Source organism: Homalodisca vitripennis, chromosome 5 (genome assembly GCF_021130785.1).
Source record: "Homalodisca vitripennis isolate AUS2020 chromosome 5, UT_GWSS_2.1, whole genome shotgun sequence".
Taxonomy (NCBI): domain Eukaryota; kingdom Metazoa; phylum Arthropoda; class Insecta; order Hemiptera; family Cicadellidae; genus Homalodisca; species Homalodisca vitripennis.
In genome coordinates, this window is record NC_060211.1 from 38770704 (window position 1) to 38792545 (window position 21842).

Genomic DNA, 21842 nt, shown 5'->3' on the forward strand with positions numbered 1-21842 from the left:
ATCGTCAAATTAAGATACTTAAGTTTCAAAATTATTACTGCAAATGGCTCATCAAATTGCATCATAGGTGCTCACAATAAGAAAGATTTGTGGACTCTTACTTTACCTTGAAAATGGATTACTTTGAATAATTCAATAAAAACTAATATTATCTTCCATTTATAGGAACATATAATTATTGATTTTTTTGATAAAGTTTCCAGGATTCTCATTACTGCTTATAAAACCTGTTTCACTCTTCTAATGCGCGGCGATAACACACTATTCTTCGAGCTTCAATTTGCACAAATCTACGGGTAACAGCCAGCCATGGCAAGGGCTCAGTTCCGAGAAGTCTGTCGAGCATTCAAAATTGTATCAGGAGGAAAATCAGATGATAAGACTGAATTCTGATTCTGCAGCAATCGCCTCCTTACTTATCGCTAATAGAGATTACACTTGCTGACTCCTCTGAGCAGTCCATGACTAGACGTTGTGCCGCTTCGTTGCCTAAGTGTTCTCTGGGTAGACTCCAAAATTTCTACTCCCTTTTCGGACACCAATCTCCTTAATCATCTCATGAGGATGTGCCTTATTAGTGATGCACTTTGAAAACCCAGACTTAGTTTATAAACCAGTGTACTTCCTTTCTGTCTTTTCCAACCGTAGGGATTGCAGAGTACGGGAGCATTGGACCCATGGTACCCAGTTGAAGGTCTGTCTGGTAACAAAGAAAAAAGGAAGTACCGGCTGACTAATCATTTAATTTTGGCCAGCAGCAATTGGAGTTTTCAAAGGAATCGGAAGAAGAAGCCATGCATGCAATGGGTGTCCACTATGAAAATGGACATAAAGCACTCATAGTAGAGTGCAGTTGTGGGAGATGGACGAGAAGAAAGTCAGGTGCTTAAATCTTGTCAAACTACTTTAGATGTGAGAATTACAGGGAGAATAGAATAATTATCACTACCATGAGTGTATAGGTGATGGCATAAACAAACATGCTACGGGAGGTATTGTCCTCCGACGTAGTTTAGGTTTTCATTTGTTTGGGTTCGAGGTTGGTAATAACTATTTTAGAAATAAAATACAATTCAAATCAAGTGTACATTTTAATAATTTATTGTGCTATTGTGGCATATAGATCTTGTAAAAAGTTTTGCATAATCAGGGTGTTTTAAGAAAACAATAAATACAAAAAGAATCCATAATTATCTTTTGATATTGAAGATGCATATAATACTAGTTCAGTGTAGCATTTATCGTTGATTTGTACGAAGTGTCTCCGCTCTTTGTATCTCCACAGTCCTGGATGATGCGGTTTTTATTTTTGTAACTTATATAAACTTCCCTATAAAACATTCCATCTTTCCTTTAAATCCTCTCCTTGGGTAGGGTACGATAAGCGGACCCGGTTTTTATATCGAAATTGGCAAACGATATTACTTAATCATAACCATCGATATAATCAATCGATACTGATTAATTATTTTGAACTATTAACTTAAATAATCTATATTAACAGATGTAAACACTTTAAAATAATACACGTCGGGTAATATTTCAATTTTACATAAGTAATTTTGATTATTAAAATGGCAGTCAATTTTAGAAAACTACACGACATTGCTTTGAAAGGTGTTAAGACATGTTTTTCGTGGCTTCAACATGTTGGACTCTCACCGAAAAACCCATTATGTGAAATTTGTGGGAAAGAATCAACTGTTAACTGTGAGAGGAGCAAATATGGTCGTCTTCAGTTTTCCTACTTTTGGTTATAATAATTTGTTTGATCACTGTAAATATTAAATTCGTATTTTAATTTAAAACATATGATTGTTATTGAGGACTATAGGTATTTCTATATCGATTGATAGTCTAGGATTTGATATGCGAATATTAGGTATCGATTACTACATTCTTCGATATAAAAAACCGGGTCCGCTTATCGTACCCTACCCCTCTCCTTTACTTTCGTCATGACCATTTGTATTACTGGAATTTTAGTTGCAATTAAAATTAAAGATCTTTAATTCGTTACTATGATCGCATCATTCAACAGCGTGAGTCAAGACATTCAGACAGTTGGACGGTTGTATATTCTGCCAGTGTGACAGTGTTAAGTTCGTCTCTCCACACGAGAAGGTAAGGCGCCTGTAGGTGGTAGAGGGGGAAGGCGTTACAGTCGGGACTCGGGAGTTACAGGTTTGGTTCAGTTCAAGGGCGAGTGCAAGGATGATATAACACGGTAGAGTAGTAGAGTCAGAGCCTGGGGTCATTGACACCTCCACGTGCTAGCGTGCAGCTGCTGCTGGACAGCTCGCGTCTGGGGTCAGACCTCAGGAGATCCATAGAGCTATACTTGTACTATAATAAGTGGTCAATCTGTTCTAGGTTGTATGACGCTAACACCTCGTTTGTGCTGTCAAGACTGAAGGATCGATAAAACTTTACAAATACTGGTGACTGAACCACTTTTATTGTGGAATCGAAACATTGCGTAATACTGTTTTAAAATTTCTCCGGAAACCCAAAACGCACACAAGATATATACAGGGAAATCTCAGGTAATCATATTACCTTCTATTTATGATAATCATATAATAATTTACTCTACTATGTATTTACAATATATAATGTTCGTATTACTTGTTCACTGACTGTTTCTTATCTGTAGCATAAGCTGAATACAATTTACACGACCATAAATCTCTTCAAATCTAAATAGCAAGAACGTGCCCACTTCCATGGAACACACTGATAACGTCTGAACATTCCAGATAAACTTTCAATACTAAATTTCGTAAGAGATAAGGAAAGAAAATTTACGTGACTATGAAAAATGACGTTTACAAAGCTAGTAATTACGTTGTGAGCTACAGTTTAATGGCCATATAGGCTATGTACTCTAATAAACAAAGCTAGTAATTACGTTGTGAGCTACAGTTTAATGGCTATATAGGCTATCTACTCTAATAAACAAAGCTAGTAATTACGTTGTGAGCTACAGTTTAATGGCTATATAGGCTATGTACTCTAATAAACAAAGCTAGTAATTACGTTGTGAGCTACAGTTTAATGGGCTATATAGGCTATGTACTCTAATAAACAAAGCTAGTAATTACGTTGTGAGCTACAGTTTAATGGCTATATAGGCTATCTACTCTAATAAACAAAGCTAGTAATTGCGTTGTGAGCTACAGTTTAATGGCTATATAGGCTATGTACTCTAATAAACAAAGCTAGTAATTACGTTGTGAGCTACAGTTTAATGGCTATATAGTCTATGTACTCTAATAAACAAAGCTAGTAATTACGTTGTGAGCTACAGTTTAATGGCTATATAGGCTATGTACTCTAATAAACAAAGCTAGTAATTACGTTGTGAGCTACAGTTTAATGGCTATATAGGCTATGTACTCTAATAAACAAAGCTAGTAATTACGTTGTGAGCTACAGTTTAATGGCTATATAGGCATGTATTCTAATACAATCACCCAAAATTAGAACTTTAGATATTGATTTAAAACCAAACAAACAACAGGGGAGTTAATTAATTACATCTATATAAAGTAATCAGGGATAAAGAAAGAAGTACGAGAACTCCTACTCTTCCACCCACGGCTTTGATTAGAAGTTAATTCGAGTTCTCCGAACCGTCTTCCTTCTTATGAAATATTATGGGTTTTGTTTCTCAACTCTCTCAATAAGATTCCCGATGTTAAATTAATTTATTACAAGAATCTCAAGAGAATTACAGTATAGGATAATGATAAAATATTACAATTATGCCTTGAAATAGATTAAATGTCCCTAACATCTGACATAAAATCCAATAGTAGCCAACAACGATTTATATAACCTGTTATATCGCACTTGTTAAGTGCTGGTCGTATAAGGGTTAACATAGTGTATAACATCTATTAATGTATCGTCTTGTAACATCTAGTGGCCGTCACCGATCTTGCTGGTCCTCCTAAACACACAATATAGGGGCTGGCCCTGTTAGGTGGTTGAAGTGATACAAGCTGGCGAGTTTTACTATATATATATACAGGGTGTCCAAAAAGTCCCGGGTCGGTTCAATATTTTTCAAAATATTTAAAATAGATCTACAAAACCCTACACAAAGTTACTGGACATAAAAATCTATTTTATCACATATTCAGTGATCCACAAAACTGTTTACAATTAATTGTTGTTGTAGAATAATAAGTTTCGTTATTTCTGAGAGGGATCGAATTTTTGGGTTGGTAAAGTTAAAATCAAAAAGCTCATCAGTTTATTTTTTACATTAACCTAAGTTGCAAACTCAAGCCATCTTTGAACGGCTGTCAATTTTGACTCGGTTATCCGTTTGAGGTCGGGTTTGCGGCTCTGTACTCTACTAATAAAGACCTTTTATTTTATATGCATATCAACCTATGCTTACATTTAAGATTTTCTTCTGACTCCTGGCGGGCCGCCCCCCTGAAGAAGTAGCGGATCACTGAATATGTGATAAAATAGATTTTTATGTCCAGTAACTTTGTGTAGGGTTTTGTAGATCTATTTTAAATATTTTGAAAAATATTGAACCGACCCGGGACTTTTTGGACACCCTGTATATATATATATATATATATATATATAATATATATATATATATATATATATATACTAGCTGTTTCCCGCGGCTTCGCACGCTTTTCGTAAGTTTTGCCCGCGTATGAGCATTTCTGGTTGAAGTAAATTATATTTCCAACCCCGATGTAGATTTTTACCTTGATGTCACGATCAAGAAAATATGTCAAAAAAATGTATTGTACATGCATAATGTATTTTATTACAAAGTGGTCTACCACTCAACCTTTAAGTTCAACCAAAAATTTAGTTTTAGACAATTATACATCATAAACTTAGCGCCTTCAAATAGTGTTTCACTGTTTAATATACGTATCTATATCGTAATTGCAGGTTATAATGTGCAGGCGCTTTGAAAAACTTTTCTTCATTTTATTCGTTTATATTCACGACATAAGCGAATAATTCAGATAATAACTATACTATCTTCTAAGTTAGACTAAATTACGGATACATGTGAAATTTGATTGAAATTGGTTCAGTCGTTTTGGAGTTTATTGGCAACATACATCGTGACTCAAGATTTTTTATATATATATAAGATATATATATGGTGATTCAAAACTAAACGGCAATCTCTCGGGAGCTTTATTCTATAGCTAAAAACAAGTAAAAAAAGTTCATATAACCATATGCCCGGAAACGCTTCGTTAGCGAGTTACGCCTAGCGAAAGATTTCGCCCGGATTTCAGAACCCTTGGTGAAGTCAGGCCGTATAAAAATGGTAAAGGTAGTTACAAAGATACAAATACGATTGTTTTTTTTATGTTTTTATATCTGACCAAATTTATTAAAATTCGTCCCAGAGCTGTAAATGCAATACTTTCAGAGATATCTTACGTAAAACACAAGAAATTGGTGCAAAGAAATAACACATTTTTGTGTTTAAACGTAAGATTACTTCCATAAATGTTAATTAAAGGTCATTTTTTTTTCTTAAACAGATTTGTAGAACATTTAATTCTGGAAAAGATTTTTGTGAATTACTTTAGGAAAAAAATTAATAATAGGTATTGAAATTTAGCTTTATTTAAAAATAAAACAGACGCACAAAAAATGCATATTCTTATCTGCATAAAATATTAACTAATGTTTAGGTTGTGAGTAACAGCTGATCATTTATTCTAGACTGAACATTAACATAAAATGTATTTACCTTTATAAAAACTGTAATAATCATCTATAATAGTTGCTCAAAGTGTCCTCCGTTGTTAGCAATGCACGTTTTCGCACGACGAATCCACTCTTTTCTAGCGCGTTTCATAACGTTTGGAGCATTCTTGATAGTTTCTGCCGCCTCTGTAATGCGATTACGTAACTCCTCTATGGTGTTAATCCGTTTTGAATAAACAATTGACTTCATCCAACCCCATAAGAAAAAGTCTGCTGGCGTGAGGTCAGGAGAACGTGGTGGCCATTTTACTGGTCCATTTTCGACCAATCCATTGTCTACCGTATGTATCATTTAAATAGTTTTTTCACATCATTAGAAAAAATGTGGAGGTGCTCGTCGTGCATAAACCATGCATTTATTCTGTTTTGAACAGGAATATCTTCCAAGAGGGTAGGCAGGTTTGTTCTTAAAAAATTTAAGTACGCTACTTCCATTAAGTCGATTAGGGAGGAAAAATGGACCAATCAAATTATCACCCAGAACACCAAGCCATACATTGACTGAAAATGTATGTTGAAAATGCCTGGTCGCAGTTTCATGTGGGTTGTCGTACGCCCAATTATGGGTATTACGAAAATTTACAATTCCATTTCTAGTAAAACAGGATTCATCAGTAACGAGAATACGCCGAAGAAAATACTGATGTCGTAAACAATTTCTTCTTAACCAGCGGCAAAACATCTTCCGTTTATTAAGATCTTGCGGTAATAAGTCTTGAACACGTGTTATATGGAATGGATACAACTGTGCTTCATGAAGTGTCCCGCCATACGCTTGACTGGAAAATATTTAACTGACGTCATAATCGTCTGGTGCTTGTGGTTGGTGATAATTCTACAGCATTTATTATTGCTTGTTCATTATTATAGTTCCTTGCGCTACGTTGACGACCAGTATCTATTCGCTTCGGTTTTAAAGCTACCAGTTTCTCTAAGTCGTCTCTCCACAGCTTCAAATGTTTTGCGATCAGGTGTTCTTTGATGTGGAAAAGTATCACGATATTCCTGAACTGCAGCTAAAACCATTCTTGTTAACTTTGCCGTAAATCAGTACCATGTCCGTATGCTCTTCAAACGAATACATACCATTTACATTATCTGCCATTATTTACTAAGATAATTACATACACTTTTATAAAAATATTTAATAAAATATTTTATATACTTGTATAAAATATTTCCAAATAATCACAGGATCTCACAAAATACAATCTTCACACGCCACAATACAAAAACTTCCATAAAGGTTATTCAAAATATTACTTCATAAACTTAATTGTTGATCAGCTGATATTGCCAACCTTTGCAAAGAAAATATGAACGATAAAAAAGTGTTGAATAAATGATCAGCTGTTACTCACAACCTAAACATTAGTTAATATTTTATGCAGATAAGAATATGCATTTTTGTGCGTCTGTTTTATTTTTAAATAAAGCTAAATTTCAATACCTATTATTAATTTTTTTTCCTAAGTAATTCACATGAATCTTTTCAGAATTACATGTTCTACAAATCTGTTTAAGAAAAAAAATGACCTTTAATTAACATTTATGGAAGTAATCTTACGTTAAACACAAAAAATGTGTTATTTCTTTGCACCAATTCTTGTGTTTTACGTAAGATATTCTCTGAAAGTATTGCATTTACAGCTCTGGGGACGAATTTTAATAAATTTGCCAGACATAAAAACATAAAAAACAATCGTATTTGTATCTTTGTAACTACCTTTACCATTTTTATACGGCCTGACTTCACCAAGGGTTCTGAAATCCGGGCGAAATCTTTCGCTAGGCGTAACTCGCTAACGAAAGCGTTTCCGGGCATATGGTTATATGAACTTTTTTACTTGTTTTTTAGCTATAGAATAAGCTCCCGAGAGATTGCCGTTTAGTTTTGAATCACCCTGTATATATATATATATATATATAATATATATATATATATATATATATGGTATTATATATACCAGGTGAGTTATATTTATATATATCCAATAGCTAACTTTTTAATTACACGACTTAGCACCACACTTTAAATTTGGAACTTGCTCAATTTTAAGTTTCACTCAGGGATACACTTTCAAATTTTTTGAAGATGGCCGCCATTTTCCATATGGCGGTCAACTTTAAAATCTCTTATGGAACACCCTGTATTTTATGTTGTTTTTAGATTCTACTCAACAAAATAATAGATTTTTGCTTTTGAGAGTTTTTCAATATCTCTAATGGTTCAGGAGCTACGTGGACTGGAAGTTTTCATAATTTTTGCCAATAATGGCGGCCAACTTTAAAAATATTTTATGGAACACCCTGTATTTTATGATGTTTTTATATTCTACACTACAAAATAAAACATTTTTGCATTTTAGAGTTTTTCTATATCTCTAATGGTTCAGGAGCTACGTGGACTGCAAGTTTTTATCGTCAGTCCGAAAAAAATCCGAAAACTTGCAGTCCACGTAGCTCCTGAACCATTAGAGATATAGAAAAAACTCTAAAATGCAAAAATGTCTTATTTTGTAGTGTAGAATATAAAAACAACATAAAAATACAGGGTGTTCCATAAAATATTTTAAAGTTGGCCGCCATATTGGCAAAAATTATGAAAACTTCCAGTCACGTAGCTCCTGAACCATTAGAGATATTGAAAAACTCTCAAAAGCAAAAATCTATTATTTTTGTTGAGTAGAATCTAAAAACAACATAAAATACAGGGTGTTCCATAAGAGATTTTAAAGTTGACCGCCATATTGGAAAATGGCGGCCATCTTCAAAAAATTTGAAAGTGTATCCCTGAGTGAAACTTAAAATTGAGCAAGTTCCAAATTTAAAGTGTGGTGCTAAGTCGTGTAATTAAAAAGTTAGCTACTGGATCACTTTAAAAAAACTCACCCTGTATATATATATATATATATATATATATATATATATATATATATATATATGTGTGTGTGTACGTTTTTAGTTTTCAAGTAATCTTACCGAGCTTTTTTACCAATAAAACACAGTTTTTTCATGATTCTTTTAGTAGTATGTGCGACGCAATATTGTCTTTAATTACTAAACCTACATGTCTGTAATTTTTACAGTACTAACACGTAGATATTAATGTCCAGTTCCAATATTTTTATCGCTTTATTAATCTTGATTTTTTCAAACTATAAATGTAAATAATAGTAACACTCAAATTTGTTGTGTTGTTGTAAAAACTTATTTACTTGGATATTAGACTAAAATGTATCTTTGAATACAATAAATACGCTCAAATAAATTATTAAGTTGTAGCTATAATAATTTTAGAATAATGTGTATTTGTTAACATGTATTAGCGGGACTGAACTTTCTCGTTCATATTAACACTCCAATAATATGCTTAAGTAAGTTGAAAAGTAAGATTAAATAATTCCTTGTAGGGAGAATTGTATACATTGAAACGGTAGTTTGACAGTGCAGCACGTTATATTTTAAAACGTCAACAGTTTGAAATATGACATTAAAATCACGACCTTGACCTTAAGAGCTTCCAAGCTCTAGGCTTTGAAACGTGGCATTAAAAGCGATCTTAAGAGACCGTGGCACCACGTCAACAACTGTCTCTTCTTGTCCGACAGTACTGGCAACCTCTTGATTTTGAAAAATATAAAACTTAAAACACTCTTACACACGTATTCTCATTTTAAAGATATATTTAATACACATCCATTAAACGCATTTCAACGATAATAATATTTTTCTTCGGTATTCAAAAAATAATCCCAAACTGTTTTGTACTTCTTAGTTTAAATATTTAAAAAGTATTAGATTTCAACAAATAGACAAAAGCCTAAGGACTTTTTAATCCCACCTTTAAAATGAGACACCTTCCATAACGTTATGACTAAATAATAAGAGTGTGAAGGTGTTTGTTGTTTGACATTGATTTTATGGTATAAATCTCAAGGTAGTTTTATTTCAGGCCATGGGCGAATATAAACGGTAGCTATGGGGGCTCACGACCCCCTTAATTAAAAAAATAACAAACCTTAAAATTTCACCTGGTAGTTTCGGCTAGAAAGCATTCATAAAGTCTTAAATTTCAAAAATCTTCCCGGGGAAATATTTCAGAGCCCCTGTTTTTGAAGGAGTTTTTTTCACCTCCTAAACTACCCCGTGCGCCAGTCCACTCGAAATAATGTTCTATGTAAGCCACTGCTACAGGCTTGTAACATTACCCAATAATTCCTTCACTGTATGTCTGTATATTCCAAATTTCCTTCTTGTCGATAAGGCTATGCAGATTAATAATTCGCCGAGCAATTACATATTGTAAGTCATAGTATCAATTATTTCTAAAAGGAAATGTCTGTGTGATCCGGACTATTAATGTAATCTGAACCATACACCATCAAGATGTTTGTAAGTTGCATACACGTGTTATTTAACCTATCCGTTACATGACAATATTTATAGTAGCCATATAGACTAGATGTAGAATGTAGATAAATGATTGAATACACCCACTCCCACCCACCCACCCAGCCCACGCATTTGAGTGTGGCACTCTCTTTGAATAAGAGGATTTGACAGTTATTTTTAAGTTTAATATTGCTCCATATTGTACCGGAATGAGTGGAGTGGGTGGGATATTGTCTTTCTCTGAGATTTATCCTCTAATCGTACCTCTTTGTACAAAACGGCCATGTTGTTGTATTGTTTTGTGTTCGGTTATTAAAAGGGCTACATCAAATAAAATATTTCCAGTAACAGTGTAGTTGTAGAATTTAGATAAATGATTGAATACACCCACCTACTCACCCAGCCCACGCACTTGAGTGTGGCGCTATCTTTAAATAAGAGGATTTGACAGTTATTGTTTAAGTTTAATATTACTCCATATTCTTCCGGAATGGGTGGAGTGAGTGGGATATTGTCTTTCCCCGAAATTTATCCTCTAATCGTACCTCCTTGTACAAAACGGCCGAATTGTTGTATTGTTTTGTGTTCGGTTATTAAAAGGGCTACATCAAATAAAATATTTCCAGTAACAGTGTAGTTGTAGAATTTATATAAATGATTGAATACACCCACCTACTCACCCAGCCCACGCACTTGAGTGTGGCGCTATCTTTAAATAAGAGGATTTGACAGTTATTGTTTAAGTTTAATATTACTCCATATTGTTCCAGAATGAGTGGAGTGGGTGGGATATTGTCTTTCTCAAAGATTTATCTTCTAATCGTACCTCCTTGTACAAAACGGCCGAATTGTTGTATTGTTTTGTGTTCGGTTATTAAAAGGTGTACATCAAATAAAATATTTCCAGTAACAGTGTAGTTGTAGAATTTAGATAAATGATTGAATACACCCACCTACTCACCCAGCCCACGCACTAAACTTGAGTGTGGCGCTATCTTTAAATAAGAGGATTTGACAGTTATTGTTTAAGTTTAATCAAGTTACTCAATTTGTGTTCCGGAATGGGTTAGAAACTCTTCGAGTATGTTGTCTTTTTCTCCGAAAAAAAAAAAAAAAAAATTTATCTTCTAATCGTACCTCCTTGTACAAAACGGCCGAATTGTTGTATTGATTTTATAACCTCATATATACAAAAATGGTGTTCATTCAGACTCAGATGTTCATCGCTTGAGCAATCCTAAGTCGAATATCTTATGGCTTCTGATACATTAGGCTCTTTCATAAAGTCCACAACTTCGGTTGACAGGGGCATACTAATAATTTCTTATGCAAAGTCTTTCGTACACTGATGAAAAGATCAGATGATACGTACATTTATAAGGTCTTTATTAGTGTCTCACTCAGATCTTTGTACACTGTAAAAGTCATTTTCGCATCTTGGAGATAGCATAGTTAATTATTAAGGTTTAATATTGCTCCATATTGTACCGGAATGAGTGGAGTGGGTGGGATATTGTCTTTCTCCGAGATTTATCTTCTAATCGTACCTCCTTGTACAAAACGGCCGAATTGTTGTATTGTTTTGTGTTCGGTTATTAAAAGGTGTACATCAAATAGAATATTTCCAGTAACAGTGTAGTTGTAGAATTTAGATAAATGATTGAATACACCCACCTACTCACCCAGCCCACGCACTTGAGTGTGGCGCTATCTTTAAATAAGAGGATTTGACAGTTATTGTTTAAGTTTAATATTACTCCATTTTGTTCCGGAATGAGTAGAGTGGGTGGGATATTGTCTTTCTCCGAGATTTATCTTCTAATCGTACCTCCTTGTACAAAACGCCGAATTGTTTTACTGTTTTGTGTTCGGAGTTGGGTACATCAAACAAATTTTAAAAAGTGGGAATATACGATCATGTTGACGGTTTTCTAATACAATTTTTCTTGCAATCCTTTGTCCATGTTTGTTGTAGAACTCTCCATGTGCAGGACATTATTATTACCTCTCGTTATCCTTAACGGCCTCTCTTAATGAACTAATCATTGACAAAAAACACAAGTTGCAGATAACTGTGGAAAAGGCCAACAAAGTCCTTTTAGGAAAGAATATGGTTTACTATCGTCAGAACTTCATAATTGTTCTCACTACATATAAGTAAACATTTTACACACACACACACACACACACACACACACACACACACACACACACACACACACACACACACACACACACACACACACACACACACACACACACACACACACACACACACACACACACACACACACACACACACACACACACACACACACACACACACACACACACACACACACACACACACACACACACACACACACACACACACACACACACACACACACACACACACACACACACACACACACACACACACATGTAAGACTTTATCCTGTGCTTAATAAGTCTTTCTGGAACCTGAAGATCCGTGCTAGTAAGCAGATGCTTACTTTTAAGATTAGAGAATTAGATTTTGATTAACTCGTTTAAGGTTTAAGTTTTCTCTTACTTTTACATTGCTGTAAACAAATCTAAGGCAAGCAAAGATAAGCATAGGAAATAAGTGGTTGGGTGAGTGTTGATATCCATACACCCATACACTGGTCCCTGTTTAATTTATCTGACAAGATAATAGAAAATGTGGAAGGAATACTTACTCTGCACTCCAGTGGCAGCTCTAGTAGTGAATGGATTCCATTCCTTCAATTGTATATAGGTACTTTGGAAAGAACTAGTAATGATTCTCGAAACAGCCGTGATGTTGGGCCTAAAGTCACTGAAAATTCCGCGAACTGACCGTGTACAAGGAGACGATGTTTTCACTGACAAGTTGTCTATATACCTGGCCATTTCGCTCAATGTAATACATATAACAATCGTTACTGTTTAAGAATCATAAGTTTACTATTAGGTTTAGGTCAACTGCGATAATTTATCACTATGTGCAGTTCAATTTCTTGTTTATTTCCTAGAAATCATGGTTTAAATTTCTTGTTTACTTCTTTGAAATCATGGTTTTGTTTTATGCTCGCAGTGGAAGTGAAGCGTGCACATTTTGACCTTACTTCTTGTAAACTATGTTTTGCTTCTAAGATTCGACCTTTTCAAATTGATTATTGAAATATTTGGAATTTTTTTTTAGTTTTGTCTATTACTTAAACCTCCCTACATTGTTCCATAATTTGTCCACCGCATACGAATCATTCCGGGTCTAATACCTTTTAAAGATCGACTCCACACTGACGCACAACTTTTGAGTGGCTACTGACTTTAAAAACCCACAATAACAACTTATAATCGAAGCAGTTCTTTCGTAAGAAACATTTGAAAGGTCTGTGAATAAGGAAATGTAATTTTACTCAAATCGAAAGGTCAGAGAGTCTAAACGACTGTTTTGTTCTCGGAGTTTGACGCGAATCAAAGTGAAGCCGTAGGGCTAACTTGCCTGGGGGCTGTAAATGCGTCACTCCTCCATCGGGGAATAAAAGTGCTGACGTCAGGGGGTTGAGGGAGGTGCACCCCTCCCACCCCCTCCGCCCATCACCCGAACCACCGCCAAACGGGCCTTGCATATTGCATAACATTGCATGTGCGGCCGGCAGACTCAGAGCGTGTTTGTCTAGCCGAACTAATTCACTTTACTGTACTCGTATACTCAGGGAGTCCTGCCTTATGTGGGACTTGTCGGAATAAACAACTTGTGTCTTCAGCGTGCTTTATGGGTGGGCTGCCTTCAAGTGCTTCAATTACTTCTACTCCTGCTACTTACTTTCGTCTTTAACTGTCTATCCCCGCTACATCTTAAGCAAATGAGTTAATACATTTGGCAATTTGTTGGAAGAAGGGTTTTAACCAACTGGGATATATTAACCGACTCTGAAATCATTTTCATAAAACTGGTGGTTTAATCGAACAAATAAAGATCAACTGTGGTGTTTATCGATTTCCAATGAGGATTACATTGGGAGTAGCGTTCTGTTTCTTTTCAAGTTAAACTCAATTTGTGCCATTGCACAATGGGTTAGAAACTCTTCGAGTATGTAAAACATTACTTTTTCTAAAAAAAAAAAAAAATACTGCTTGCTGATTGTAGGCAGGTCCTCAAATTATTGTAATTTAAGCCCAACAAACAAGAGCATGTCACATCTTGATCCACATTGATAACTTTATAACCTCATATATACAAAATGGTTCAGTTTCAGACTCAGATGTTCATCGCTTGAGCAATCCTAAGTCGAATATCTTATGGCTTCTGATACATTAGGCTCTTTCATAAAGTCCACAACTTCGGTTGGCAGGGGCATACTATATTTCTTATGTGGAGTGTTTTGTCCAACGATGAAAAGATTTGATGATACAAGTACATGAATGAAGTCTTTATGAGTTTTGTCTTGACATTATTCTCATGTTAAATCTTCTGTACACTGAAAAATCCTTTTTCCTACATTCCATTACCTCTTCAGACAGAACCCCAACCGGTAACATAATTATATATGTTAAGGCATTTCGAACCAAGAATATTGTTGCAGAAACACCTTGGCTATATTCTGTGAGAGTGTCAAACTTGTCTGTTGTTCCCACAAACCCAGTTGTCTTGGAAACTAGAACAGCGGGTTTAGAAGAACTTAAGGGCTGTAATGCCATCGTTAGTCGTGACACTTACCCCCCCCCCCACCCTTCGGCTCAACCTTTATCGACTATCAGTCCCATTTTAAGTGAGAAATGTTTCTATTATTCTGCCTTTTTTTTGTAACATATCTTTGTCTCTTTTTCTTGCCTCCCATATTTGAAAAAGAATTCCATATGATATGTGCAATACACAAATACAGACTCTCGAAACGAACCTGTACATAAGTAGAGAGAGACCAAAAGTAAAGGTTATTTAACGACAGCTTTTTAATTAATTCAATAAGGCTTTGCAAATGTAGCAAATCAATGCAGATTAGTCGGTGTTGCAGAATTACAGAATTTTCCATCTTTCGCTGTCATCATCTTTCATACATATTGGCATACTCTGTTCATCGACTAAAAATTTCACATGTTCAACGATACACGATTTGTTGTTTGAAGAAAGAAATTAACGGTGTTGCTGGCTCTGCAGTCTCTTTTAGATAATGGATGCGAAATTGTTGACCATATCACGCAGAAGAGCATCTTGGATAATCCCATAATCCTAGTTTTTACTCTTATTCCATCCTTGAAACACGTTATAAGTGGACAAGAGATGGATAACCAAATGTGAGTCGGTGTGTGTGTCCTTGGATTATCAGGTAAACACTGTTTGGATCAGCTGTGCCCAGTACTACCACCACAACCACAATTCAGAAAAAAAACAAACATGTTACTCATTTGTGTGGTAAATGTCACATAACGAATAACGTCATCTTGAGATAAAAGAGTTATTTTTGCTGTATTATCACGCAGTGATAAAAGTTTAACTTCTACCAATACATCAAATGTAGTTGTACATCAGCATTTTGATAACAGTCATTCTTCGCCTCTCTTATTCTATTATAAGATTGTATAAATCTGATTTCCTTTTTTGACTGGAATACGAAAATTTTTGTACTGGTGATAGGTTAGTTCAGCTTCTATAATTTCAGACAAAGCTTCTTCAGGTGAATATCTTTTAGTCATTTTACTCAAAGAATTAATTGAGGTTTTTTGAAATTTTGAAGGTCCGTCTGTTTAAAGCGGAAAGATGACCAAACTCCGCGAAGTTCAGCTATTCTTATAGATAGTCGAGTTCTTGTGTTCTGTCAAAAAAATTTTCAAAAGTTAGATGGTGTGTTTAAATGAGTAGGGGAAGAATTTCCCCATGTTCGCCTTCTATAGCAAAACAAACTTGGCCTTGTAGCCAAAATTCATTATGATAAAAAAATCTAGATTATTCTTTTTGCCTCGTCTAATCTTTAGCAAAAACTTACAAAATCTGATATGTCTTACATATAGTTTGACGGTATTTCACTGATAGCTCGTCATCGAAAGGAGACAATAAATAAGCCTTTCCTTTTATATGATGACATTCCACCGTAACTTAGTCAAAATTGAAAGAGCACCTGTTGCATGCAAGGCTGCTTATTTTCCGAAATAAACACAGTTGGCGGTATTTGGAATACACTTTAATAAAGCGCAGTTATTCAACACTGAAACAGACACAGCCATCTGTATCAAATTATTGTGTTAAAAATTCCGAATTGGATTTTAAATTTAATATAACTTTTCTATACTTCAATATCACTATTTTCTTTTTTCCACCATTTCTATTTTCTTCCTACTAAAATGAATAGCTCCAGTTGTATTTTATGTGTTTAAAATGTATTTAAAACACTCTCCTTTCTGTATTTTATTAAAATACGTTTTCTGTAGAGGAGTTTTACTATATAACGTAAGTCTTATACATAAAAAAATACCCCACGGAACAGTTCTCTGTATTGATAACAATTATACTAGTTGTAGTGTATCGAATACTTCATATTATTATAATAACAATTTTGTAACTAATTAAATCGTTACAGCGCTATTGTAACCTAATAATGACTATTGGACAGTGGAGCATTGTTAAAAAACCTGTAGAATGTTTTTTATGAGAAATAAGTGGAGGCCGTCAAATTAAGAACCTAATTAAGAGCACGTAGTTAAACAACCTTACGTTTTTGTCCATAAGAACATAATTATTTGATAATAGAGTTTCATTTAAAGATACAGTTTATACGCATCCAAATACAATTTTTATTAAGGGTATATTTTTGATATTTATATTATGAAATAAAAAGAAAATTTCTAAATAACATAAACATATCAAAAGTATGTAAAAACTTTTTGATGCGTATCAATTATATCTTTAAAATAAAATACCTCTAATAATTTTATGGTTAAAAGTAATTTTTAAAAAGCGAATGGGTTTAAAATCGTTGTTATGGAACTTGAACAAAGTTAGCCCGCAAGTACATCTGACTAAAACAACGGAATATGGAATGTAATGACATATATACGAGTATTCTATATTATTTCTGAGACTTATATGAATTTTTTTTAATTCTACTTAAAATAAATTTTTAACCCTATGAGGAACAGTTTAAATATTTTTAGTAACTACTTAACACTCACTTTTTAAATTGAAACGTTCACAAGATAGTCTTTATCTTTATAGTAAGTTCCAAGTCACCAATGACGCAAAAAAAAAAAAACATAAAATACAAAAGCCATCAGTGGCTCGTTTGGATTGAACAGGTTTGGGCACCTATGATGATAGTAATATCTTATCTTGTCATCGATTGTTATCTTAGAAGTCTTTATACAGTATTACAGTATTATCTTATCTTTCTGTGTGCATTTCCGCTCTTATCTATGTTATTATGTATATATATTTTGGAAGGTTTTATCTTGTTTTGGCCCACTGTCCATTGGGCTCTCAAAATAAATTATATATTCTATAATACAAAGGCTGAGAAAACGTTCCAGTAGTAATATTATCAGTCATTGTCAGACTAAAGTTTATAAGGGTATTTATCTTCTTACAAAGTTAGTTTTATTCAAATAAATTTTTTTACTAAAGTATTTTAGGTATTTAAAATTCACCTATGTTGTTCTGACATTTTTCAGTAACAAAGTGTAGTTTGGTACAATGTTGATGGCTAGATTGTCTTTTAAATTTCATGAAGTTAAATGAAATCGTAACAGTTTTCATGCAGGTTTTATAGTTATTACCACCTCAATAAACGTATTCCTAAAACAGTTAGGCTACCTAAAGTTAAATAAATTCTTAACACTGTAGTTTGAGACTAAGGGCTACTTACACAAGTTCCAAATTAATTGTATTCAACATCAATAAGTAAATACATGAGAACTGTTTATTAAACTACGAGTTTCTTATAATAGTCCATTTAAGTTATTTTTTCCACTGGATTAATACCAAATTGGCGTTTTCTGAAATTGGAAGTATAACTTCTAGAACAAAAGCCAAGAACCAACTTGTATTAAAGCACACGAACTAGTATGTCGTAAAATTGAGAGATAATTTCCCTAAGAATTGATTGTTTTAGACAAGATAGTTTTGGTAAGGAAAGGTTAAATAATATCAGACAATAAGTTTCTTTTCAGATCATATCTTTAAATTTTACACAGTTAGACATATAAATAAAGGTTAAATCATCATCAGCCAACCAAATGAAAGCCGATCGTTTAGCTGACAATGGCAAATTTCAGTCTCTTTATTTCGTTGGTTGAAGGTAATATAACTATTATTTACGCGCCTGATTGTTAGTTTTATGTAGCTAAAGACGTTATCCGAGAGATATTTTAACGCTTTTGATACTCTTCCATTTCGATCCCCATCTAAGATAGCAAAGCTGATCGATTTATTTCTTACGGGAAATTCCTTTATAGATTCCACGAAACCAGATTAGAAAAACAGATTTCATTCCTGAGTCAGAAAATCAGAATAGTGATAAATGTTCGTTTATGTCAATCCCTTATGTGTCGGGACTATCAGAGAAAATTAGAAGAGTAGGTAGAAAGTACGACATTAGAACCGCGTTTAAAACACACAATACTCTTATACAGTCTCGTAAAAACAAAACAAACAAATTGCTCACAGGATTCCAAAAACGTGTTTGCAGGATAAAATATATTTGCAATAAGGAATACATAGGCGAGACAAAAATACCATTAAACGTAAGGATAAAAGAACAAAAAGAAAACACAACAAAGGGTCTCACAGAAAAGATAAACATTGCACACCATTGTTGGTCCGAAGACCGTTATACGAATAATAATTAATAATAAAGCCAATATAATACATCAAGAACCTCATTTCTCTTAAATGAAATTAATCGAGGCTTCATATATTTATTAAACTGGCAGACCAACCAATCAGTCGGAAATTAGGTTGCTTTGGTTCTGAAAAATGAACTAAAAAGAAAACCAAAATTACAAAACACATTAGATATTTGTAAAATCAATGTGGAGTCACAGTATGGTTTTAAGAAGTTTAAGTTGTTCAAGTAGCATGAACAATAATAAAAAGGTCCAACTCCTGTTCCCTCCTTTTTTGCCACCATCTTGGTTCTGCCGTGACGATTGCCATTTACTGGCCTCTGGTCAGTCGTAGGTGGTTGGCCAGGGAATGCAGATCTATTGTGACTTATATTCTGTAGTTCAGTTTGAATAACAAGTGTTGTGTTTTCTTTTTTATTTAGAGCAGGTTTTAGAATTAACGAAGTTGACACACAACGTTTTGACAAAACAAAACAAAATGAATAAGACTTTATTCATTTTGACTATTACTTACCAATTGCCGAATAATGATGTCTTTCACTTAAATCAATCATTTGCTACCATTGATCAGGGTGTACTTGAAAATTTTGTTTATAATTATCAGGCACTATTTTTATTTATAACTAGGATACAGATGGCAATGGTTTACATGGTCTAACTTTTTAATTATTTTAGTTTAGCATCTTGAGTAGAATTATCTAATTTTTTGTCTAATGTTTCTAAAACTGGATATATGTCCGTTGATATGTAAAATAAATAAGTAAACAACATGGTGGTTGTGATTCCTGACTTATGCGTGTCACAACGCTCTGTTATGATTTGTTTATTTTAACTTAGTTTGTAATTACGTGTTATTACAAATGTGTTATGTGTTATTGTAATTATGGTTAGTTATTTACCTGAAGAAGAGATCAGATTCCAGATCTCGAAAAGTAGTGTTACTGATTTCTTGTATCACTGAACGATCGCAAATGTCCGGAAAATCCTGTTTCCTTCACAATCTCACCATCGTCAAAAACAAACTTCAAACAAAGAAAACCAGGTTGTGTTTTATACAGAGCGAATTTGCTCTCGGTTCCTAAATTATACAGAAAAATCGTTCTCAACTCTTTAGGGCTGCACAGTTGAAGAGATGGCTATAGAATAGTGTGCGAGAAATATTAATGTTCTATGACACACACACAGGTTTGTTTTGAAAGTTCTCAAATATAATTTAGGGATGTAGCGATCGCTATGAAGGAAGACCTTGCAAAACCGAGCGAATAAAAACAGAATTCAGTAGGAAATTGCTGTCTAGCCTATCAATACTGTATCTCTTTGTTGTAGACAAAGTACTTTACTATGTTTACATGTGATGGAATAGCGAATGAATAGTAATCGACCCATCATGGATCACATTTTCTCCGCTGTTGTAGCAACAAAACACAACAACAAACAGGACTGTTGGTGTTTACGGACTAGGAGATTTATAAATGACCAGGAGCTTGAACAAATAACGCGAACGAATGAATAGTAATCGACCCAACATGGATCACATTTTCTCCGCTGTTGTAGCAACAAAACACAACAACAAACAGGACTGTTGGTGTTTACGGACTAGGAGATTTATAAATGACCAGGAGCTTGAACAAATAACGCGAACGAATGAATAGTAATCGACCCAACATGGATCACATTTTCTCCGCTGTTGTAGCAACAAAACACAACAACAAACAGGACTGTTGGTGTTTACGGACTAGGAGATTTATAAATGACCAGGAGCTTGAACAAATAACGCGAACGAATGAATAGTAATCGACCCAACATGGATCACATTTTCTCCGCTGTTGTAGCAACAAAACACAACAACAAACAGGACTGTTGGTGTTTACGGACTAGGAGATTTATTAATGACCAGGAGCTTGAACAAATAACGCGAACGAATGAATAGTAATCGACCCAACATGGATCACATTTTCTCCGCTGTTGTAGCAACAAAACACAACAACAAACAGGACTGTTGGTGTTTACGGACTAGGAGATTTATAAATGACCAGGAGCTTGAACAAATAACGCGAACGAATGAATAGACAAGTGTGCGAGTGGGTGCATCGCATATGAAGTAGTGTCAGAGATCCATTACTACAAATATCACACGCATGCGCACTGGCAGCTTCTCACACACGGTGGAAATAAGATACTCTAATACATTTTACAGTTCGAATGCCTACTCGAATAGTTTATAAGATATTCGAATGAGTATTCATTAAAAACAATCGAGTTATTTTGCTCCTCTGTGCGTTCTTACCTCGGTCGATCTATGCACTCCGAACAATTTCAAACCGTATTCTTCATAATTCATGGTAATTCCAATAATTTTATTGGGCCTTCGAACTATTCAATAACAATCAAAGTTTATAATAATTTTATTACATTAAATAAGCAGGAACAAAAAATCGGTTAACCTATAGCCTTTAACGATTTTAATCAGTATTCTTCACAATTCCTCGTAATTGCAAAAGTTTTTCTTGGGGCTTCGACCTATTCAGTAAAAGTCACAGTTTATAATAATTGTATTGCATTAAATAAGCAGGAATATAACACGGTCGACCTATACTCTCCAACGATTATTATCTTTATTCTACACAATTCCTCAACATTGAAATGGGTTAACAACCTTTTAAGGAACAATATTGGGAATGAGCGATTGACTGAATTTTCTTTACTTTCTGCCCACTACAAGGAAGTATCAGTCGTTTTGACTCCCCCCCCCCCCCAGACAAAACATCCTGGCGCATAGAGGAACTCCCAATCACAGATTAAATTTTAGTATAATAGTAGTAGACAAGGACGTAACCAGTCAGGGGGCC

The 21842-nt window shown here is 34.3% G+C and overlaps 1 protein-coding gene across 1 annotated transcript in view; it reads left to right on the forward strand.

The window, feature by feature from the left end:
* Positions 1–21842, forward strand: part of LOC124363429 — a 37023-nt gene that overhangs the window by 348 nt on the left and 14833 nt on the right. The gene's annotated exons all lie outside the window — the stretch shown is intronic.